General features: G+C 43.3%; 1 protein-coding gene across 1 annotated transcript in view; it reads right to left on the reverse strand.

The window, feature by feature from the left end:
• The window catches only part of LOC126213164 (speckle-type POZ protein-like), a 79,112-nt gene that overhangs the window by 52,274 nt on the left and 780 nt on the right, over window positions 1-26,058 (reverse strand). The gene's annotated exons all lie outside the window — the stretch shown is intronic.

The following is a 26,058-nucleotide window of genomic DNA, read 5'->3' on the forward strand; positions in this document are numbered from 1 at the left end:
ACACTCACAGGACAAATGTCACCAGAAGCCGCCAAACTAATCAAAAGACAAATAATGCACTGGATGACATTCCAGACGACCCTTATGAACAGGATAGACGAACTCGAAGACGAACTACTGAGAATAGACATGATAACCCCAAATCCTGATACCGACAGACCAGAAAACCACACCACACATGACCAACCAAAGCAACTGCACAAAACAGCGTTGCTAACCACTCAAGATCATCCATCCACTCCAGCACAACGACGCACATACGACACTACAAAATGCGAAGGACGCATCAAACCAATCAAATTCATACAAGGTGAGACCTTTAACCCAACGGTGCTAAACACAACCGTAACGCAAGCAAGCACAACTGGAGTCCAAACGGAAAACATGAACAAATCAGACACCTCAGACTGTAATCAAATCAAACGCAAAATAACTCTCTCTAACTCATTGACAGAGGAAGAAGACGACGTCTATTATTGCCCTTACGCCAGAGATTGTAGTGTTCATAACAATGATATTCGAAACAGTAATACCGACCTTGAACAGGCCACAGCGCCGGCAGACATCACGAATGCCACACAAAAAGCCGCAGCAACAACCGCAACAAAAGTCTGCGGAGGGTCTGGCAACAGAGGCGATAGTGCGCATAACATACCAAAAGCTGTTATGTCTGTCACAGGTAGCGTAGACGAGCAGTTAAGTGGGAACGAAATCACGTCATATCAATGCAGAATGGAGGCACAAACAACCGACACATCTGATACACATCAAGACTGCACAAACGAAACACACACAAAAAACAAACGAATCATCGCAGCCTTTAGGAAACTAAAACCGCATAGGAAACCCAAACAGCCTAAGAGAGTCCCGAAAGTGAAAGCGTGTGACGACCAATCGCGGCAATCGCAGGCTGCGTCAAAACCTAGTGATACGAAAGTGCATTCCCCTGATGATACCAACACCTTCGCAGCCTCCCAACCAACAACCTCAATGCCGGCGCCCAAGGAAACCCCCACAACAACCAACGAGGAAGTCAATCCAGCGCCCCCCGCAGAGGTGCACAACAACGCCACTACACCATCACGACACGTCACGGCTGCAGAGACGCCAACACACGCCATCGACACCGATAGTTTTAGTTACGACAAGCTAGATATAAATGTAAAATTAAGTAGGCTAGAAAAAAGAGACATCTTAGAGACGGCACAGCGGATGCTCATCCGCACCCTACACCCGTACGGCCAATCTGTTTGTTTCCGTACATCAGAGCAAACCGATAGACTGATTCTCAAAACGGAGAATATTCCAACAGATCCAGACAGCCTACTAGACCTGCTCATGCAGGTGTGCGCCCGCAGGGAGGAACCATTCGATATGGACAAGCTTTACAAGGATCACGTAAGGGCTCATGGGAGAACATACTTCGATTACAGTCAAACTGGCAGCAAGTGCTACGCCACAGTTAAACACCCAAACTGCTAATAGCACAGCTTAATGCTATGCGGAGTATACTTGTAAATTCGGAGCTCCCACGGGTCCTACGTGAACTAAAAAGTGACATTCTGTGCATACAGGAGCCCTACACTAGACAAGGGCATATCCCCAACTTTCCTCCAAGTGCGGTGACAGTTGCGGAGGGGACAGGCTGCATGGCATCTGTCATAATCCTAAACAAAGAAATACATCCAGTCAAAATTACAGAACTCTGTTCCGAGCACCTAGTTACAGTTGAAGTCACACACAAGGGGGATACTTGGATCATCGCGTCGCTGTACGCCCAATTCTGTCATTGCATCAAACCATACGCAGACCTCATCAGAGATGTTGCGCAATACGCTGGCAACAAAAAACTTCTCATCTGTGCAGACATAAATGCCAGATCAACCCTGTGGCATTCAGACAGAACTGACGACAGAGGTAGAATAATAAATGACATCATCCAAGAAAACAGACTACACGTACTCAACAAGGAAGGACATCACCCGACTCACATCGGACACAACGGTCATTCATCAAACATAGACATCACCCTCGTTAATAATGCCGCCATCAACCACGTACGAGACTGGACCGTACATGACCAGATCACTGCTAGCGACCACAACATCATCACACTAACCTTAAGTGGCACACCAAACGTCAACACAGAAACACTACCAAAAAGACTATTATTTGACAAAACAGACTGGGACAGGGTCAGACAAAAAATACATGAGCACATACCGCAAGACATCACCGGCAGTGTTGATTACAGAGCACACATGCTGACAGATATCATCACACACACACAGAACACCTGCATACCCACACAAAGAATGACAAAACACCAAAATATTCCCTGGACTACACAATTAACACGACTCAAACAAGACTCAAAACGTAAACGTAAACTTTACCAACGAGCAATTTCAGATAGAGAAAGACAATTACGACTACACGACTACCGGCTTGCCAAGGATAAATATAAGCTTGAGCTGAATAAGACCAGGAAAGACCATTGGAACAGCCATGTAGCAGCACAAACACAACTAAACATTTGGGGGGAACCATACAAAATCGTGACAGAGAAAATTAAGAGCCCGCTGGTTCTGGGAACGCTGCGACAGGAGGATGGTGAGATGACTAAGGGCTGGAGACGCACAGCGGAGTTCCTGCTGAGCAAACTCCTGCCCGACGACATCGCATACACAGACACACCACAACATGCAGCACTGAGACGCGAAGTAGGCACAGTATACACCACACCAACCGTCACCTGTCCATTTGCGCAGGAAGAAGTGGCGACAGCGATCTCAGAACTCAAAAACAAAAAGGCGCCTGGACCGGATGGTATCCACTCTGAGGTACTGAAACAAATTGCACCGCAGATCACCCCGTTTCTCACAACGTTGTTAAACGATGCATTAAGGCTGGGCCGTGTGCCTGCAGTGTGGAAGACCTCGAAGGCGGTTATCATAAAAAAGGCTCCAGACAAAGACCCATCAGACCCCAAGTCATACAGACCAATTTGCCTTATCAATACACTCGGTAAAGTACAAGAAAAACTACTCTGCAAAAGACTACAAGCACACCGAACACTACGGGGACTGACACCACACCAATACGGCTTCAGGGAAGGGAAATCTATAGACGACGCAATTAACAGAGCACTTCAAATAGTACACGACACACCCTCCAAATACACACTTGCAATTATGATAGACATCTCAGGTGCCTTCGACAACCTCTGGTGGCCGGCCTTGTTCAAGAGGCTCAGACACCTGCAGGTACCGGAGTCTCTGTATAATAGTTTCATGGACTACTGCAGAGACAGAACGGTCGTTTGGCAAATGGACAACCAGAAAGTGATTAAACGAATTACAAAAGGCTGTCCACAAGGGTCGATCTGCGGCCCCATCTTCTGGGACATAGTTATAGAACCGCTCCTACAGTTACTAGAGGAGCACATCTTGACAGATGGAGCTGTCGCTTATGCTGATGATCTACTCGTCGTAGTTTCAGCAAATAACCGTGCCCAGCTAGAAGAAAGAGCCAATGGAACACTTAGGACAATAACCCAATGGTGCACAGATAATAAATTAAAGATAGCAGGAAACAAAACAACTTATACATTGCTAAAGGGTATCCTGCGCAGGAACCCAATAGTCAAAATCGGGGACACAAACATAAAAAGACTAGCAGTCACACGCTATCTAGGAGTATACATTGATGAACGATTGAACTTCCACGAACACATGCGAATATGCACAAACAAAGCAGAAAAGATACTACACAAACTGGCTAGGCTAAATTCGGAACAATTCAGACTACCCCTGTCAGTGACACGAACATACCATTGCGCTCTCTTCGAGTCAGTACTATGCTTTGCTGCCAGTACGTGGGCCCACAGGTTAAATCTCTCAACCAACAGAACCATTGTACGTCGAGGCCAAAGAAGTGTTCTACTTCGACTAACAGGGGCATTTAACACAACATCAAATGACGCACTATGTGTCGTCATGGGAATTTTCCCCATAGATATCACCATCAGGTACCGCGCAGCAATGTACTGGCTTAGGATGGGGAGAATAGACCAGGTTCGGCAGATCACTGGTGTACCGATTGAGACATCACGCCAACTCAGAGCATGGCGAGTGGATACCTGGCAGAGCGAGTGGGCCAACAGCGATAAGGGCCGCCGTGTCTACAACTTCTTCCCTGACATCCGGGAAAGACTAAAACTAAAACATATTGATCCCAGCCGCGGTATGGTACATTTCATCACAGGACATGGCCCTTATCCCACGCACCTGTACCGCGTGAGTCTGCAGCAGACTAATAGATGCACATGCGGGGAAGAAGGTTCCCCTGAACATACTGTCTTCTTCTGCGGACAACGCACGAACATAAGACACACAGTACACATAAATCGCCTGAACACACAGAACGAACTACATGCCATAATACGCGACCCGGAAAGGTGGACTGAACTCAACAAACTAACGGACGAAATCTCGAAGATCCAACAAATAGAATACTTGCGCAACAGACCCTACCGAAGGCAAGTCGGTCCAAACAGACGTCACGATGCCCAGGGGGATACAGATATGATTAGCATTAGCACCACGAGTGATGAAGAAGAAACAGATACAGACCAGGGCACCAACACAGATATTGAAGCGTCCAGTGCGGATGATCCATAGTGTCAACCAAGTCAAATTCAAAGAACAGAGTGGAACAACCGACAAGAGGTGCACAAGTCACACACAATCCTAAAAACAGATTGCACCGTATATATAAATAGTTAACAGCATCTCCATGTCCAATAAGAGCTCAAAGCTAGGTACCTCTACAAGGGACCTACACCTTCCGTTAAGAGGCAGCGCACAGTCTGTATGGAAGGATCTTAATTGTGGTCCCTCTCTTTTGAGCCCAACCCGACGGATACCTATGGTAGATCGGGGAAAACCACCGCTCAGGCTGTGTTGCTGGCGGGGCCGGAAGGTGCTAACTGCCACACCATGTATCATTGTAAGTCTCATTGGCTCAGTGTGAACTGTTTGTACAACCAACCTACGCAGCCTATACCTCAACCTCCACTATACTAAGAACTTCTCATCTGAAGCTTAAAGTTGGGCACCTCTTCAAGGGACCCACGCCCCCCTGGTAGGAGGCGGCGCACGTCCTGGATGGAAGGATCTTAATTGTGGTTCCTCTCTTTTGAGCCCAACCCGACGGATACCTATGGTAGATCGGGGAAAACCACCGTTCAGGTCGTGTTGTCGGCGGGGCCGGGAGGTGCTCGCGCCTGATGTACTCTACTAGGAGCCTTGCAGGCTCAACACAAACCGTTAGCGTCATTACCTTATTACTTTTACCACGAGTACCCTTTCATTAGCAACTTTGAGCCAAGCACAAAATCAGTTACCTCTGTATTGTATATCGTAAATAGTTTAGCTGGCTGGACATGGAGGTCTTAGTCTTAGTTTCTAGCTTTAACGTACCCTTATCTCTTCTAGTTAAGGTAGTTTTTAGGATGGTAGATGTTAAAAGCATGGTGAGCAACGGCCAGCGTCTTGAGGGTCATTCCAAGACCCGGGCCGCCGCCCACAACCAGGTGACGGGCCATATTATACCTATAACTTCTCTATTCAGTTCTCTTCCTTCCTTCTTTCTAAATATTTAATTTCGTTTTGTTTATTAATATCTTACTTGATTTTGTATTAGTTATAAGTTTTTCTAATGCTGCACAAAAAAAAAAAAAAAAAAAAATAAATCAAATGGATCTAAACAGAGCCCGCCTCCACGTGGCGGGACACGGGCAACGGTGTGAGTGGGGACGGGAGCCGGTGTGGTGTTACTTTCAGTCACTGCGGACCCCGGACCCAGTCACAGCGGCTAAGTGGCAATATACGACCCACCATAAGAAATTAGACGGTGGGTCATAAAATATAAGCAGCTAGTGAAAAAAAAAAAAAAAAAAAAAAAAAAAGTCTTTAACACTGGTAGCATGCCGCGACAGCGTGGACGTGAACCGTATGTGCAGTTGACGGACTTTGAGCGAGGGCGTATAGTGGGCATGCGGGAGGCCGGGTGGACGTACCGCCGAATTGCTCAACACGTGGGGCGTGAGGTCTCCACAGTACACCGATGTTGTCGCCAGTGGTCGGCGGAAGGTGCACGTGCCCGTCGACCTGGGACCGGACCGCAGCGACGCACGGGTGCACGCCAAGACCGTAGGATCCTACGCAGTGCCGTAGGGGACCGCACCGCCACTTCCCAGCAAATTAGGGACACTGTTGCTCCTGGGGTATCGGCGAGGACCATTCGCAACCGTCTCCATGAAGCTGGGCTACGGTCCCGCACACCGTTAGGCCGTCTTCCGCTCACGCCCCAACATCGTGCAGCCCGCCTCCAGTGGTGTCGCGACAGGCGTGAATGGAGGGACGAATGGAGACGTGTCGTCTTCAGCGATGAGAGTCGCTTCTGCCTTGGTGCCAATGATGGTCGTATGCGTGTTTGGCGCCGTGCAGGTGAGCGCCACAATCAGGACTGCATACGACCGAGGCACACAGGGCCAACACCCGGCATCATGGTGTGGGGAGCGATCTCCTACACTGGCCGTACACCACTGGTGATCGTCGAGGGGACACTGAATAGTGCACGGTACATCCAAACCGTCATGGAACCCATCGTTCTACCATTCCTAGACCGGCAAGGGAACTTGCTGTTCCAACAGGACAATGCACGTCCGCATGTATCCCGTGCCACCAAACGTGCTCTAGAAGGTTTAAGTCAACTACCCTGGCCAGCAAGATCTCCGGATCTGTCCCCCATTGAGCATGTTTGGGACTGGATTAAGCGTCGTCTCACGCGGTCTGCACGTCCAGCACGAACGCTGGTCCAACTGAGGCGCCAGGTGGAAATGGCATGGCAAGCCGTTCCACAGGACTACATCCAGCATCTCTACGATCGTCTCCATGGGAGAATAGCAGCCTACATTGCTGCGAAAGGTGGATATACACTGTACTAGTGCCGACATTGTGCATGCTCTGTTGCCTGTGTCTATGTGCCTGTGGTTCTGTCAGTGTGATCATGTGATGTATCTGACCCCAGGAATGTGTCAAAGTTTCCCCTTCCTGGGACAATGAATTCACGGTGTTCTTATTTCAATTTCCAGGAGTGTATTTGTGTGAATTACTTACTTATCCTGCTCATTTGAAATATTTAAGACAAGAAAGGGATAATCTAGGAAACTTGAATAAACGCACTTTTCGTACACTGTTTCGTGATCTTATCTGCAAGACGGAATTTCATCGGCTCTACTCTTGGCTACATTTTATTTTCGTGATATAGCAATCTGCTGCACATGTCGAATATTAAAGGCTACGATGATTGGAATTCTTGTCTGCCAACTGTAGCTACAGTGTTGTCGTCGTACTGGATACTAGCACTCGTAAACAAAATACAGGTTTCGCTATTCCCGTGGTAAATAAAAACGTAAATATCGTGTGACTAGGGCCTCCCGGCGGGTAGACCGTTCGCCGGTTGCAAGTCTTCAGATTTGACGCCACTTCGGCGACTTGTGCGTCTACGGGGATGAAATAATGATAAGGACAACGCAACACCCAGTCCCTGAGCGGAGGGAATCTCCGACCCAGCCGCGAATCTAACCCGGGCCCTTAGACCTCACATTCTGTCGCACTGACCACTTTTTTTTTTTCTTTCATTTTGTCCGTTGTTGACCGTTGTGTTTGGTCGTTGCAGACGTCACAGGAGATCCGTTTAAGTTCGTTTGTTGATCCTTCCGCTCAGTTTTTTTATTACAGAGCCCAACCAGCTCTCTGACCGAACACGGTGAGCTACGGTGCCGGCTTCCACTCAGCTACTGGAGGCGGACTACTCCCGTGTTGGACGGAGCTTTATAGCAGTGGCTCGAAGTGCTACTACAAAAGGCGGACATGTGCCACAAAGTGTTTTTGTTTAGAGAGCACTTAGTTTTGGCAAGTAGCGACGACTAGCACTGACACAAACATTTTCGTAACAAATTCAGGGCCGGCCGCTGTGGCCGAGCGGTTCTAGGCGCTTCAGTCCGGAACCGCGCTGCTGCTACGGTCGCAGGTTCGAATCCTGCCTCGGTCATGGATGTGTGTGATGTTCTTAGGTTTAATTAGTCTAGGGGACTGATGACCTCAAATGTTAAGTACCATAGTGCTTAGAACGATTTGAACAAATTCAGTATAATGACTTTTCTGGACACTAGAAATCTACTCTGTAGGAATCAGCATGGGTTTCGAAAAAGACGGTCGTGTGAGACCCAGCTCGCGCTATTCGTCCACGAGACTCAGAGGGGCATACACACTGGTTCCCAGGTAGATGCCGTGTTTCTTGACTTCCGCAAGGCGTTCGATACAGTTCCCCACGGTCGTTTAATGAACAAAGTAAGAGCATATGGACTATCAGACCAATTGTGTGATTGGATTGAAGAGTTCCTAGATAACAGAACGCAGCATGTCATTCTCAATGGAGAGAAGTCTTCCGAAGTAAGAGTGATTCCGGGTGTGCCGCAGGGTAGTGTCGTAGGACCGTTGCCATTCACAATATACATAAATGACCTTGTGGATAACATCGGAAGTTCACTGAGGCTTTTTGCGGATGATGCTGTAGTACATCGAGAGGTTGTAACAATGGAAAATTGTACTGAAATGCAGGAGGATCTGCAACGAATTGACGCATGGTGCAGGGAATGGCAATTGAATCTCAATGTAGACAAGTTAATGTGCTTCGAATACATAGAAAGAAATATACTTTATCATTTAGCTACAAAATAGCAGGTCAGCAACTGCAAGCAGTTAATTCCATAAAGTATCTGGGAGTAGGCATTAGGAGTGATTTAAAATGCAATGATCATATAAAGTTGATCGTCGGTAAAGCAGATGCCAGACAGATTCATTGGAAGAATCCTAAGGAAATGCAATCCGAAAAGGAAGTAGGTTACAGTACACTTGTTCGCCCACTGCTTGAACACTGCTCACCAGGGTGGGATCCGTACCGGACAGGGTTGATAGAAGAGAGAGAAGATCCAAAGGAGAGCAGCGCGCTTCGTTACAGGATCATTTAGTAATCGCGAAAGCGTTACGGAGATGACAGATAAACTCCAGTGGAACACTCTGCAGGAGAGACGCTCAGTAGGTCGATAGGGCTTTTGTTGAAGTTTCGAGAACATACCTTCACCGAGGAGTCAAGCAATATATTGCTCCCTCCTACGTATACCTCGTGAAGAGACCATGAGAATAAAATCAATCTTTCTTTCCACGAACAATACGAGACTGAAACAGAAGGCAGAACCGATAGAGGTACTCAAAGTACCCTGCGCCACACGCCGTCAGGTGGATTGCAGAGTATGGATGTAGATGTAGATCAGTACTGTCTAATTACACCTGGCTAGCGAATGAACACAAAATATAAGATGAAATAGATGTTAATACAGGAGTAGATATGACAATGTATAAGAAAACAGGAACACGGTTAAGCTACAGCGTACAGCACAGTGGACACGTTACAGACACAAATGCAGCACCTACCACCGTAGTCGCACTTTGTACGCCAACTAGCTCCGGACGAGATGAAAGTTTCAAAGAATGTAAAACGAGGTAAAAGAAACTGAGATAGTGAGCGAGGCAAAAATTTCATTGCGGCGAGGGACAGAAGAAAAATAGTAGATGTATATGGATGCGGGGAAAGGAATAAAAGAGGAAGCTGTCTAGTAGGATTTTCCGCGATGCATAATTTAATCATTGGTGATACTTTGTTTAAAAAACGTGGAAGGAGAGCCTTGGATCCACTGCGAGGTTTCAGATATATTACATAACGTTAAGACAAATTTCTAACCACGTTTTAAACTGCAAAACATTTGCAGGGCCAGATGCGAACTCTGATCATAATTTATTGGTCATGAAATGCAGACTAAATCTGAAGGAACTGCAGAAAGATAGGAACTTAAGGAGTTCGGACCTGAGTAAATGAAAAGAGCCACAGATTGTTGAGGGTTTCAAAGAGAACAACAGACAATAACTGACAGAGGAGAATACGATAGGAAGTGAATGGGTAGAGTTGGAGATGAAATAGTGATGGCAGAACAACATCAAATATTTAAGAAGACAAGGCCTGGTAGAAAAACACAGAAGACACTGAATTTCACTGACAAAAGGAGAAAATATAAAGTTGCAGCAAATGAAGCACGCGAAAAGGAATGTAGACATCTAAAAAATAAGATTTACAGAAAGAGCTAACAGGATAAACTGGAATGGTTGGAGAACAAATTCACGACTGTGCACGGGTAAGCACGTATGTCATTAGTGGCCGACTGCGAAATGATTCTACCGCCGCCAACGTTGATTTCGTAAGACTCTCGAACATAAGCTGGAAGAAATTACGGCTCGCACGGGCTGTTATAGGCAGTCGTTTCTCCCTCTCTGTTTGCGCGCGGAACAGGAACGGAAATGACTGTAGCGGCTGACACGAAAACAGGCACCGTCTCAGAGCATTGTCGATTAGTGATAATTTCAAATGTTAGTAAGAATTTCGAAAAAAAATATTAGACATCTCTAATCTAGTCTTGAATATGATGGATTACTTTCCAAAAGAAAATTCTTGCCAGCTCCTACGAAAAAATAGGAACTAGTGTTGCAACAAATTTTGTAGAAAAATTATTTTTTGCTTCAGCTTGTTGAGGAAACAGAACCACAAATATACTTGGACTGAAAAAGTATATGAGCATTCTGACAGTTCACTGATGCATGTGATAAATATTTTATCGAAAACATAAAAGTATTCCGAGATCAAAAAAGAGATGTGAAACTACTGCGTGTATGTAAAGAAAAGTTTCGTTGCTGATGAACTTGTGTTCTGTTGCACCTTGCACAAACTTCCGCGAGAAAGTATTAAGAAACGTATAAAATTAATTTGTGTAACATGTGTAACATCATTGGTGTATCGCGTCACCTCTTAAAGGCATTTCGCTTGCGAGCGATGGCGTGCGCACGAGCACTCAGGGGCGGATCCAAGGGAGGGAGGGGGAGGGGGGGCAATGGGGGCGATTGCCCCCCACCCCCCACCCCACTCTCTGGTGCATGACCGATCTTTTTTTCCGACTGCTTTAGGGGCTGATTACGTCGGCCTATCTAATATGTTTTACTTGAAGTCGAAGATGTAAACAATGGCATGCAGTTTGATGTAACAATTCAAAAAGAGACCTTGAAACCTCTTCCACTTACAGAAGTAACAACTATACTTAAGAATAAAATGTTAATATTCGCTGACGCATGAGCGATCTGTGTCCATTTTTTAGCACTTTCCCCGCAGTGCGTATGTAAGATTTTGTTTCTAGTGGCAGTTTGCAAAGAGATGGTGTTGATAATTAAGGGATGAACACCGAAGGAATACTTGAAAATATTCTGTTGCAAATGGTGAGAACCTTACGACAGTCCCTTTTATTCTGCAATTGCACGTTTTCGATCTGGATGAACGCTTCTCCCACGTTTTGGCTTTCTTCTCACTTTTGATGCGGAATGTGAACAAACAATAATTAGCCAAATGTAATAATGTACACGAAAATAACGTCTGTGGATTCATTCACAATCCATTCTCTCATACGGTAAGAATATAAATGTTACGGTCAGCAGATTCAAACAGATACTGAAATCTAGAAAACTCAGATCCATTTCTCTTTCTCCAAAGTGCAGAAAGCAACTCTGCCAAAGACTGAGGGAGATGCGTTTTCCTCATCAATATAATTTATTCTGAGGTACTAAGCGTATGTTTCTATCGCAACCTGAAAAAAAAGCATGAATTTCATAACGGTGTTAGAACTTACAGAGCTCTGGCTTTGTTCTAAACTGTTTGCTTATTTCGGAAGTCAAATCTTGAATAAACAAACTGGTGTTTGGCAATAGCCAAGGAAACTGCCTAAGTAGAAGGAAGAATCTGCTTATTTAAGAACATCGATGAATTAAATCCGCCTCCTTGGTCTTGCACTTACGCATATTCATTACCAGATTCCTGTAGATGTAGAAAAAGTAATTACAAGATTTTCAAAAAGTGGGCGTGAAAGGAGATTTGAATTTAATATTTAAGAGCAGTATTGTGAATATACATATTTAATATTAAATTTCATTTTATTTATACTTTTGCATTTTTATTTTATTTCTTATTTTTTTACACGAAGAAAGAAATTTCTTATTGTTAATATTTACATTCATGAGAAAAAAACAGCTTATTATGAGCATAAAATGACCTAATTAACAATATAAGATGATTTCCTGAACACAGTCAAATACCCTATTATAACTTTTCGCAGTCGTATCGTCACATTGCTGCGTATAAACACATGCGCGAATTCGATGGCAACATTCTGTCAAATGAAAGCAATTGGTGAACTAATTTCGAAGATTTAAGAATGGAAACAAATGACCATTAGCATTTTTATAGATTATTTTACATTATCAGACAAAAACAGTTTTTTCAAGTGCACGTGTCGTCTTTGAAGAATATGTTTTAGGTAATGCAGTAATTTATTTCATTAAACGCACTTAACACATATCGATACACAATTAAACTATATATATATATATATATATATATATATATATATATATATATATATATATATATATATATTCTGTGTGTGTGTGTGTGTGTGTGTGTGTGTGTGTGTGTGTGTGTGTGTGTGTGTGTGTGTGTGCGCGCGCGCGCGTGTGCGTGCGTGCGTATAGAGTATTAATGATTTTATTTGGAATTAATTTTTTGGAAGGCAGGTACCAAAAAATTTGCCCCCCCCCCTTCCCCCTGCACGAGATCCTGGATCCGCCCCTGCCAGCACTTGGACGCCACCAGTGACGTATTAGTTCCGATGGCCGGCCTTGATACGAGCGAGAATACTCACTGCCTCCCGAAAATTTTCAATTTGCAGCTCTAACTGACGATTCATCACTCGAGCCATCACTCAAATCGCCGATATACGCCACACAAAAGTATCTGTAGGCATTTCCGTTGAGGTCGAGCTAAACATATTTGTGCTAGTGTTTTTGTGAGGCCCAAGTTTTTCGAAGATTACTACAAAACTACTGTCCTCAGCTCGCAATACGTGCACTTTGCACAAAAGTTCGTTCTTGCTGCTGCTGTTGCATTCCATTAAAAACTTTCGTCCACCACTGCACTTCCTGGATCAGAAAACAAATGGACGGACAAGACAGAGGACAGACGCCTCTGAGCCAGACCGCTTAATTTTTTCACAAAGGCCGACCTCGGTGGCCGTGCGGTTCTAGGCGCTGCAGTCCGCGCGACTGCTACGGTCGCAGGTTCGAATCCTGCCTCGGGCATGGATGTGTGTGATGTCCTTAGGTTAGTTAGGTTTACGTAGTTCTAAGTTCTAGGGGCCTGATGACCTCAGAAGTTAAGTCACATAGTGCTCAGAGCCATTTGAACCATTTTTTCGCAAAGAAAACACTGTTTTTCTAGCCGTTGAATACTCTCTCCCGTCGTAACATCAAACCTATTGCCACCTATCGTGATAACGTGCTCCATTGAGCGCAGGTGGAAGAACATGGGGCCCAATCAAGACATCACCAACAATCCCCGCCCAAACGTTCACAGAAAATCTGTGTTGATGACGTGATTGCACAATTGCGTGCGGATTCTCTCTCCGCCTTCCACCGTACCGTGGCTTGCTGAGTATCCGTGTGAGTGTAGAATACGAGCTGTCACGGAGAGCCAGTTGGAATGGGAAAAACCGACATGTAGAAACCGATATCGGTATTTTGGTTCCGAATAACGGGTATTCTACCGCATTTGTTTGGTCTCGCATATAATAGCTACTTTCTAATATTTTACTAATAACTGAGTAAAAACCGAACTATCAATTACCCATAGCAGCAGTCTTAAAAGTTTTCATTTTTCAGTAAATCTTTTTGACAAAGGAGTAATTTTTATTTGGAACATTTGCACTGGTTGGAAATGTTGCGTATCCCAAAGAAAGCAGGTGTTGACAGATGTGAAAATTACCGAACTATCAGTTTAATAAGTCACGGCTGCAAAATACTCACACGAATTCTTTACAGACGAATGGAAAAACTGGTAGAAGCCGACCTCGGGGAAGATCAGTTTTAAAGGACTTGGAAGAGCAGATGAACGGGATGGACAGTGTCTTGAAAGGAGGATATAAGATGAACATCAACAAAAGCAAAACGAGGATAATGGAATGTAGTCGAATTAAGTCGGGTGATGCTGAGGGAATTAGATTAGGAAATGAGATGCTTAAAGTAGTAAAGGAGTTTTGCTATTTGGGGAGCAAAATAACTGATGATGGTCGAAGTAGAGAAGATATAAAATGTAGACTGGCAATGGCAAGGAAAGCGTTTCTGAAGAAGAGAAATTTGTTAACATCGAGTGTAGATTTAAGTGTGAGGAAGTCGTTTCTGAAAGTATTTGTATGGAGTGTAGCCATGTATGGAAGTGAAACATGGACGATAAACAGTTTGGACAAGAAGAGAATAGAAGCTTCCGAAATATCGTGCTACAGAAGAATGCTGAAGATTACATGGGTAGATCTCATAACTAATGAGGAGGTATTGAATAGAATTGGGGAGAAGAGGAGTTTGTGGCACAACTTGACAAAAAGAAGGGACCAGTTAGTAGGACATATTCTGAGGCATCAAGGGATCACCAATTTAGTATTGGAGGGCAGCGTGGAGGGTAAAAATCGTAGAGGGAGACCAAAAGATGAATACACTAAGCAGATTCAGAAGGATGTAGGTTGCAGTAGGTACTGGGAGATGAAGATGCTTGCACAGGATAGAGTAGCATGGAGAGCTGCATCAAACCAGTCTCAGGACTGGAGACAACAACAACAACAACAACAACATGTTTCCTTTCAGTTGTGGCTCATTTAGCGATTTGTTTTATGGTTGTTTAATATTACCCGGTACACTATCAACGGTGTTTAATATTTATGTCATTATCTAGAATATTGGCACTAGAGCACATGTCAACCCCCGTTTTTTAACTCTTCGTCTTTTTAAGACTATTACTTTTGTCGTGTTCTCCTTTTTATTGCTTTTTATTACTGTAATACCTTTTATACGTTATAAGCTTATTATAGACTTCAACTGATGTATCCCCCTTATTTTCGCTGTTTCAATTAATTATTGAAAGCTAGTGTATGCCAACATTAGCGACATCTGGTCAACTTACAACACAAACATCTTGTGGCTACTGTCCGTCAGCTTGTTTTAAACAGTAGTGCTACCGACAACATGACTCGTGCATATGATGTTATCTGTATGTATTTGACGATGCTGGTGCTGATTCCGCATTTAACATTTGACGACGCCACTATGGATGCAGTACATTAGGACTTTGTTTTTACGAAACAGGTGTGCCTCTCCATATTTAAAGCGCACAAATGTAAATTTTGTCAGTACTACTTTTCATTATGGTCTATGTGTTTGTTCTTGAGCTGTATACAGTTTGCGAGTGTATTTATGCTTTTCCCAGTTGCTGCAGATCTGATGATGGTCATTAAAGACCGAAACCGGTAATCTGTTATCAAACAGTCTGTGACCGTTGACGTAAATTAAAGGAAACTGATTACATGTACGGATCACTGTTTTTTCGCGACGATGTCGCAGCTTGTTGCAACAAAGCCATCGCAGAACTGTACGACGTTAAAGTAAAGCACGATTTCCATTTATTTTCTTTTTACTGGTCTGGTGAATCTAATAAAACATGTCCCAGACGTCTATCTGCAGTAGTTTTCCAGAACTTCCTCTCGAATGTGCATTGCGCCATAATAAATTCTCAGCTTATTTTCCAGTGAGGCAAGCGTGCATTCTATTGGGTTCATGCCTAAGTTCGTAGCGTTTTTCCGTCAGAACAGGTATACATAACAGACTTTAGTCACCGATAACATATTCTCTTTCACTATTTGCAACTGCCAACGCTGGGGTAACTTTTCGGTTTGGCAACTGTGTAGAAAGGACGTGGTTCTGAGGCGACGAACTCGTCGAAGCATGTCCGGAGAGCATTCTGATGCGGAAAGAAAGTTCCTTGGAGGTTGTTCGATAGAGAGCGGGAAAGGTGCAAATCTGAGGATGCAAGATCAGCTGAACAAGGTGGGTGCGGAGTGACTTTCCAATATAACTCCTGTATAGCGTTTGTCAGTCTAGCAGAATGCGGGCGCGCGCGCTATCGTGTAGTACTGTAGCACCACTTCACTCACCCCCCAGATGCATAACTATCATTGATCCGCGCAGGTCTTTCTGAGGGCAGTTGCTGCTTTTTTGGGCTCAACCGCTCCTTTCTTTTCCTTACGTTACGATAAATGCCTCAAACAATGATGTACAACAATGGTACTCCACTGTCTGATATGAGGCTTTTCTCCGTATACTTCTATTGATGGGTTTTTAATTTCCAAATAACTTCCGGGATATCAGAAACGTAACACTTTCAGCGACCGCAGATATTTCGGCGGGAGAACACCCCGCCACTTTCAAGGCAACTGCAACGGACAGGCGGCGTACATGCAAATTTAAAACCTCGGTTCTCGGACTGATGCAGCAAAGATAACACACGCACTGAACACTAGTGCCGCCAAAGATGCTATCAGAGCTATCGATACTGAGACTACGAATTCGCAGGTGAGGTAGCATTGACTCTGTCCTTCTGTTTATTGACAAGGGAGAGAGCAATATTCCAAACAGAGTTTAAACAGAAAGCACCATCCCTGTTAACGAGGTTTCTCGCTAATTTAATCTCAACTGCCTCCCTAATAACACTGTCCCAAGAGCTGGACGTGCACGCCAATATCTCGGTGTTATTGTATAACATGGGGTGACCAGTATCCAAGCAATGTTTGGCAATAGCAGATCTATTTGGCTGCTGTAATCGTGTGTGGCGTTTATGCTCAGTACATCTGTCCTCCACGGTCCTGATAGTTTGACCAATATATGCCAAGCCGCAGCTACAAGGAATACGATATACACCCGCCTTACGCAGTCCAAGATCATCCTTAACGGAACTCAAAAGTGCTCTAATTTTAGATGGAGGTCGGAACATACATTTCACATCGTATTTCCGTAAAATACGACCGATCTTGTTGGACGTGTTTCCTACATAAGGCAAAAAGGCAGTAGACTTAGGTGTCGACTCAGAATTGTCATCAATTACTCGATGTACAGTTGGTCGATAGCGCAACGCACGTTCAATCTGTCTATCACTATAACCATTTTGACGAAATGTAACTTCAAGATGGCAAAGTCTCAGCGTCAGAAAATACATGTGCCCTATGTACCAAGGTACGAAGTACCACTTCACACTGAGCCGGATGGTGACAACTATTAGCCTGTAAGTACAAGTCGGTGTGAGTACGTTTCCTGTAGACTGCATGTCCCAATGATCCATCATCCTTCCTCGTAACCAACACGTCAAGAAAGGGAAGGCAACCATCCTCTTCCACCTCCATCGTAAAACGAATGTTCGGGTGGATCGAGTTCAGATGTTCTAGAAAGGCATTCAAATTCTCCCTGCCATGAGGCCAAACAACAAAAGTATCGTTAACATATCTAAAGGAACAGGCGGGTTTCAAAGGCGCCGACTCCAATGCACCTTCCTCGAAGTCTTCCATAAACAAATTTGCGATCACAGGAGACAACGGACTACCCATCGCAACTCCATCTGTCTGCTCGTAATACTGGTCATTAAATAAAAAGTAAGTGGATGTCAACACATGCCGAAAGAGATTAGTTAATTCAGCACCAAACCTGGCCTCAATTAACCGCAACGAATCAGACAGAGGAACACGAGTGAAGAGAGACCACATCGAAACTCACTAAAATATCAGAGTCATTCAACTGCAGTCTCTCCAAACGAGGTAAAAAAATCAGCTGAGTTCCTGATACGATGTACACACCGACCTACTTGTGGACTCATCAGAGAAGCAAATGCTTGGCTACACGATATGTCGGAGCGCCGATGTTACTCACTACAGGACGGAAAACTGATTGCTTCAAAACGCATGATTCCACTACATTGTCCGTATACTCCAACATCCACGCATGTCAACTTGTAACGAGCATCGCATGAAGCAAATAAAACTGCAGGAAAATAATTTTTATAATTTTAGTGAAATGAGACTGAATAACACCGATCTTCGATTCCTATGAGGCGAAAGGTAACATTTCGGCTGTCGCAGCCGGGATTTCGCAGCCCGCCTGCCTAGAGCTTTAAAGCCCTCAGTGGCGAAGCTCTTCACAGGCTTTTGGGGCTTAGCCCGCCCAAAAATGTTAACAGAACTTGCAATCAGAATAGCGTAATCCGCCACACAGGCGAATCCGTGCCGGCCGTGCTTCAATCGAACAAATGCGTCCTACAATTCGGGAATGTCCCCACCAAGCCAAGTGTAATGCCTAAAAGTTCGCTGCTCAGTGCTGCCATCTGCAGTTGTCCCACCAAACCTTCTGCAACAGGCCGAGCGCTTCGCACTGGAAGCCCGTTTGTCGGAAACTTTCTGTCGTGTCTCACGGAAGGAAGAATATCAGCAAACTCTGCTTAGTATACGAGGTTTGTCCGGAAAATACGTATCAAAGTTGAATAATGTCTTTATGTTACAAGTTGCAGTCACCGCCAGGTGGGACTACTGCTGTAATCAATCCCATCGACGCTCAGAGTCAGAGCACTCTGCGGGAAGGTGGGAGTGTGCGGCAGCTTGTTGACAGTCACCCTTTTCCCCTGCCGTCAGCATGGAGCTCTCTCTCTGATTGAGGAACAGCGCGTCAACATCAAGTTTCTTGCAAAGCTAGGCAAGAATGGCCGTGAGATTTTCGAGTGTTAAGTTTACGGAGACGATTCTCTGAAGGAAGCAACCGTGAACAAGTGGTTAAAAAGGTTCCGGGATGGCCGAGAAGGAGTGAACGATGACCCTCGCCCAGGACGCCCGCCGATGCAAATGTTGAACGAATTCGCGCTTGTGTTCTTAAAGACCGTAGATTGACAGTCAGAATGATCGCTGACGAGCTGTCAATACCCAAAACAATCGTTTACGAAATCCTGACACAAAAACTTGAAATGAAGAAACTGTGTGCGAAAATCGTACCGAAGCTCTTGACGCCAGAACAGAAAGGAGAGAGGGTTGAGTGCTGTGAGGATTGGTTGGAAGCAAGAGGAACGAGGGGACTTTCTCAACCGAGACATCACTGGAGACGAGTCCTGGTTTTACGAATTCGATGTGGAGCTCAAATCTCAAAGCAAGGAATGTAAACTAGCAGGAGAACCGGGAACAAAAAAGTCGCGAAAATCGAGGTCCAATGTGAAGACAATACTGATTGTTTTCTTTGATTCTAGGGGCATTGTTCACAAGGAATTTGTCCCTCCCGGCCAGAGAGTGAACGGAAATTTTTACGTTGAAGTTCTGACACGTCTCGTGTGGCCCGAGTTTGACTGTAGTTGGCAAAAGAGGGCAGGTGGATCCTTCATCACGACAATGCGCCCGCTCACACGTCGCTCGTTGTGCGCGAGTTTTCGGCCCGAAGCTCAATGACCGTGACAGACCACCCGCCTTATTCACCCGATTTAGCCCCGCGTGACTTCATGTTCCCTAAATGCAAAACTTGGGAGATGTGGAAGCCATCAAGGCGGAAACGACACGGCAACTGAACAACATCACAACTGAAGACTTTCAGCAATGCTATCAACAGTGGAAACGGCGTTGGCAGAAGTGTATCGCGTCTCAGGGCGAGTACTTTGAAGGAGACAATATTGTAATACCTGAATAATTGTAAAATAAAGTTATTATTCAACTTTTATACATATTTTCCGGACAAAGCTCGTAGAATTTTTGCTACATTATCCATCAGTCTGATGTCAATATCAATGTTCTCTCAGTGGCGATTTTGGCACATCGGCCAAAGTTGTTAAAAACTGAAAGACGCAAGGCTGACTTGGTGCCAGGTTTTCATTAAGGCTCTGGGTGACTGCCCAATAATATTCTGTATCGGTATTCATAATACTGATTTGTTGTCGATGAGACTGTTGCAGAAGATCCCACGGACGTATAAAAAGTCGAAGGTTGTTGTTCCTGTGCCAGCTACACTTAGGATTTGTTCGCGAATGCCATTAACGAAATTCATGACAAGAAAGTCTCAATTCATGCAGCAACTAACAAATATCCTCATGAACAAATTGCATGGGAAACATCGTGCATCAGTGTGTGGACAGGTTGTATTCATTAAAGAAGAGCAGGGTGTGTTTCCTGCACATGCAGTGACAATGTGTGATTACGGTTTCCCATTTTCATTGCTGGATTTACGGTTCAAAGTGTAGCTCGACTGACGTGGTCGCATAGTTTCAGGAGTACAAATGAAACACGAGTTTAAAAAAAAAAAAAGGGTATGGGAACAGCAATTTTGAAATGAACTGTAAAATTTTAATAATACATTAAAAACAAAATAAAATATAATTATTTTGGAGATTTTACTCTTTACTCTCACAGAAGTACCTTGTAGGTGGTTGTCATTTGGTCGCTCACTGCTCAGCATTCAAACACTCAAGAACAAGACAGTCGCAAAGTCAGCCCCCGCCATTTTGTGGCTCATGTACAACTGTCCAAAAGTTGTCAATCCCTTCCACAAAATCCGGACATGAACTGCATTGACAATTTATGGGATGCGTTAGAAAGACATATTCGAGAAGTCCCCATACAGTGTAAACAAAAACTCAGGAGACGACTGCAAGAAGAATGGGAAAAATCTAAGTATGTCGTACTTACACAAGCTTGTACAAAGTATGTCAAAACGGCTGAGAAGTGGTACAACATCGCTGTAGAAGTACAAAGTACTAATTCCTCATTATTCCCTAGTTTTTTGTGTATTTCTGCACTTTGTCCCAAAACATTTGCGAATTGAAATCTATGTTATTTCACATAAATGTGAAATTATTTGTATTTTGTAAGTCATTAAATGAAGTAAAATGTCCAATTTATTGCTCTGTGAATATCATTCTATCTGTTGGAATAACAAACATAATACGTTTAATTGTTTATCTGTTATTTCTCGAAGTAAATAAAATCTATTCTTTTTGTCCCAAACTTATGAACAGGCACTTTAGATTACTGTACGTGGCTTTTGAATAACACCAACTGTGGGTTGTTTAACCCTACTTAATCTTGAGTAATGAGCGTGAATTTACAGCACACGAGGCACCGGGCGATGGACAAGCCTACCGTCCATTCTATGTCGGCGGCCACTCTGTAATCTCCCCACGGAAAATTAACCTCTACCACGCAATAATTAATAATGGTCAATCAAATCATCCACATTTATTTATTTTTGAAAAGTATCTGATCAGATTTTCTAGTAATATATGCGCCGACAGCTCGTCGACGCCAAGGTATTTTTCTAGTAAGTTTATTCTTTGGAATAACAGAGATACAGATATGTATTCTCCATGGGTATTATAGAGGGGTAACGAGGACAGCTTCGGAAATATCTGTTGGAAGAATGACGGGTTTCTAAAAGAGACATATTTGCTCTTCTTCTCGCTAAAGCGAGCTATTAACATTTGTGCCACTAGCGGGTTATTTGAAGAGAGAGAAAAACTGTAAACGCAAATTAAGTAAGACTTGGAATCAACAGAAAACGGAACATGTAATGGAGATGGATTGAATATACAATTTTCCTCAGAAATAAGGTTTGTGACCCTTTTATTCTAGAGTGAATGACGAATGAGTTCTTTGTCTGAATCATTGATGATTGTCTTGGCCCTGTAATTAGTGGGGAAGTTTCAGCTGTCACGAAGAGAGCCTGCAATCGACAAGTCTTTATAAAATCGTCCAAAAAGGCTTCGGACATCTGAAATTCGAAATGTCGTAAAAGGAACGAATTGTTCAAACGATCGATTTTCCCAACTGAATGCAGCACTTAACAATAATAATAGATATAAAGATCTTTTACAGCAAGCCAGCCGCTGAATGTTAAGACGAAGGGCTCCACCAGAGATTCTATTGGGCTGATTTCACGTAATGAAATATTATATTTAAAATTGTACATAGATAAAGGGGAGAGAGAGAGAGAGAGAGAGAGAGAGAGAGAGAGAGAGAGAGAGAGAGAGTGAATGAAATTAGAGAAAATACTCAGAATCCTCCATTAGTATAAATTTTTGCCTGTCTTATCACGGATCAGCCTAAAGACAAAACAGGAGGCCCTTACTTTACTGTACAGATTTGTGTGAGAGTGAAGGAATCATAAAGGCAACAAATACACGTCTTTACAGACAAAACATTACACCAAGTTAGCGGCAAGCTGCATTCACATACGCTCATCAGTCAGAGTATATATAAATATATTCTCCCATTAACATTATATAATTCATTATAACTCCACGATGAAGAACTCGCCGTTTGGTGCGTTGTTAACACGAACGCGCATCACTGGACCGATATTTTTTGACAATACCCTCAAACACGTTTGCATACATGGAAATTTTTGATACATTTTGAGCTCGACTCACTGAAGACGGGCGGCAATACTGCGTCTTCCAGCAAGATGAGACAACGGGCCACCGTCTAAGGTACCCCTGCAACGAGTCAGCGATGTCTTCACAGAGGAACGAACTGTTAGCAGACATTAATGGTCACCGCGTTCGCCGGACCTAACAACGTATGATTTTTTCTGTGGGGCAATTGAAGAGTAAGGGTTATGAAACAAATCCACACACAGAGGAACTGCAAAACAACATCGGCTGTGAAGCTGCCGATACCCAGACTTTACGCCAAGTGTGTCTGAATACGCTTAGACGTGTGCAGCTGTGTATCGATGTTGCAAGGAGTCACAGCACCTACTACAAACGAATTTTTTACTGTATTTTTCATTGTAAATAAATGGTAAGTCCATTTCAGCTTTTCGTTTCTGTAATTTCACTGCCTTTCCTTTATACTTACACGACTACTTTTGTCTGCGCCGCCCTGTACAATTAACAGCTTAAGATAGTGAGTGGAAAAAATACAGTATATGCCGTTCATCATAATAATAAAGCTGATGTAAACATTAGCCACGTATTCTTCCGCGTTTGCTTGAATCTCACTGCATTTCGTTTCACGTGGAGCGGAAGCCAAGCTGTGACCAGTACAGTCAAGTTCGATTATGCAAAAAACTGGTGATTTCTCAAACTGGGGAACAATCGAGAATGGGGTGCCGCAAGGTTCGGTCTTGGGTCCTCTGCTGTTCTTAATATGTATTAATGACTTGCCATTCTATATTCACGAAGATACAAAGCTGGTACCTTTTGCCAATGACAAGTATAGCTATCACACCCAACAGAGAAGAATTAACTGATGAAATTGTAAACGATGTTTTTCAGAAAATCATTAAGTGGTTCTCTGCAAATAGGCCCTCATTAAACTTTGACAAAACGCAGTACATACAGTTCCACACAGTAAATGGAATGACACCATTGATATAGACTTCGATCAGAAGTCGGTAGCTACGGTAGAATATTCAAAATTTCTAGGTGTATGTACTGATGAGGGGTTGAACTGGAAAAACACACTGAAGATCTGCTGAAACGTTTGAGTTAAGCTACTTATGCTATTAGGGTCATTGCAAATTTTGGAGATATACATCTCTGTAAATTGGCTTACCATGCCTATTTTCATTCTCTGCTTTCGTATGGCATCATATTCTCGGGTAACTCATCATTGAGTAACAGAGTGTTCATAGCACAAAAGTGTGTGATGAGAATAATTGCTGGAGCTGATCCAAGATCATCCTGCAGACACTTATTTAAAGAGCTACAGATCTTCACTATAGCCTCACAATATATATATATATATATATATATATATATATATATATATATATATATATATATATATTCACTTACGAAATTTGTTATTAACAATCCGAACGAATTCAAAAGTAATGGCAGTGTAAATGGCTGCAACACGAGGAGAAAGGATGATCTTCACTACTCAAGGTTAAATCTAACTTTGGCTCAGAAGGGGGTAAATTATGCTGCCACAAAAGTCTTTGGTCACTTAGCAAATAGCATCAAAAGTCTGACAGCCATATAGTAGTTAAAAGGAAATTAAAAGAATTTCTGAATGGCAACTCCTTCTAATCATTAGATGAATTTTTAGATATAGTAAGTGGATACTTGCCCAAGCTGCCAAAAAAAAAAAAAAAAAAAAATTAAAAATATTAAGTGTCATGTAATAGTTTGTATAATGTAATGTCTTATATAGACACCTTTTATTAACCTGACACGTGCCACATCATTACGAAGTGTCGTATTCATGATCTATGGAACAAGTACTAATCTAATCTAAGGACACGTTTTATGCTGTGTTGCACGCACATAGAATGAGTGATAATGCGGGACAACAGCTTCACTGGCGCATTATACTTGGACACCACTGCCCAACCAGCGGTCCAACCAACCTACAATGGTGAGAGCAGTTGCAGTTCAGACATAAAAAGAGACGAGCAAAGAAACAATATAGCTTCGAACGTAATTTAATTTTTAATTAGGACGAAATAATATTCGGAGGATCTCCAGCACTGCCACGCGCTTCTTAGGCGGAAAGCATGAAATGCACTCGTTCTCACCTGACGTAGTCTTCAAATTACAAACAAGTGACGAAAATATGGGGTAATTTTTTTGAGCGAGTTGCTTGTAATGCAAAAGCATACTGCAGGGATTTCACTGTAGTGTTGAACACTGAAGCCAATGGAGGTATTAATTAGTCGTCTGGTGATCTCTCAGCTCCTTCCATATCCGAATCCGAGAAATACATTTCAGTTCTGGAAGTGTCACCTGCTACGTTGATAAAGAGCCTACCAACAGAATCGACGAAGCCAACCAGGCGCAACATTTTCTCATTTTCTTTATGACGAGCCGTTCTATATATGTCCAGCCAGCGTTCGGCAGTGACGTGTGAAAAAGCTGCGTGCGTTAGTTCTAGTACATCGTCTGGCAGAAAACAGTCATGTTACTTCTCGGGCCAAATGTCTTAACTCGGCTCCATATCAGTCTGTTGGGTTCACATTGTAATGGTACAGCAGCAAATCAAAAAAATGCATTTGTATGACGTGCTCGATGCTGTGAAAATTATTGTCGTTTCATGTTTCTACGATACTTCTCTACCTCTGCGGTATAAAACTATGCAGATAGTCCAAGTAAAGAGGATTTGGTTTTTCAGTTTTGCCTTGAAAAAATAAATTGTTATGTTTGCTTAATTTAAGCAACTTATGAACAGTCTTTCATAAAACACCAATAATTAAGAATTTGTATTTCTATTTGAAACGAACACAGGAATTTCGCGTCCAATACGTTATTAGAAACAAGACGACGTGCATTATTCATAAGAAATTATGATGAGTTTTCTAATCAGCATGTGAATTCATTCCGTTACGCTACCGAGTGCGCTACACGTATGATATGGGTTTATAAATCAACTGTACTACACACAGTCGCTGGGAAAACTTCAAGGCCGATCATCTCCGTAAATTTATGGAAAACACTGAGAACAGCCTATATCTCGGCACTTTTTAACCGTATTGCTCACGCGTGATTCACCACGGAACAGAAAGCAGCGTCAGCCTTTTTCATACTGCGCATTATCAGCGCGACAATCAGAGCACAACAGTGCAGAGGCAGTGACTGTACACAGTTTTTGAAATAAAAACTACGTCGCTAAAGCGCGATTGAGAGAAACGTCTGTAGCTGTTAATACATTTGAATGTCTTAGATCCACTTAACGCAACTTAGTAATAATACAGTTAATACGTTAAGTGGGAGAACCTACTTCCAAGAGCGTAACGAGACCAGTGCACGTGTGCTGCGGCTTCTGACCAATCATCGCGTTTGTTTTGTTTAGTCTTATGATGGATTATAGTGGAAAGCACAACATTTCCAGCACAAACTCGCATGTGCAACAAACTAATAAAGCATTCAGTGCTCTACCCAACTAAACGGTGTAGGCCTCATGACAAACTAAAAGCTACTTACTACATACAGACTTGGGCCGAACAG

Source organism: Schistocerca nitens, chromosome 11 (genome assembly GCF_023898315.1).
Source record: "Schistocerca nitens isolate TAMUIC-IGC-003100 chromosome 11, iqSchNite1.1, whole genome shotgun sequence".
In the NCBI taxonomy this organism is placed as follows: domain Eukaryota; kingdom Metazoa; phylum Arthropoda; class Insecta; order Orthoptera; family Acrididae; genus Schistocerca; species Schistocerca nitens.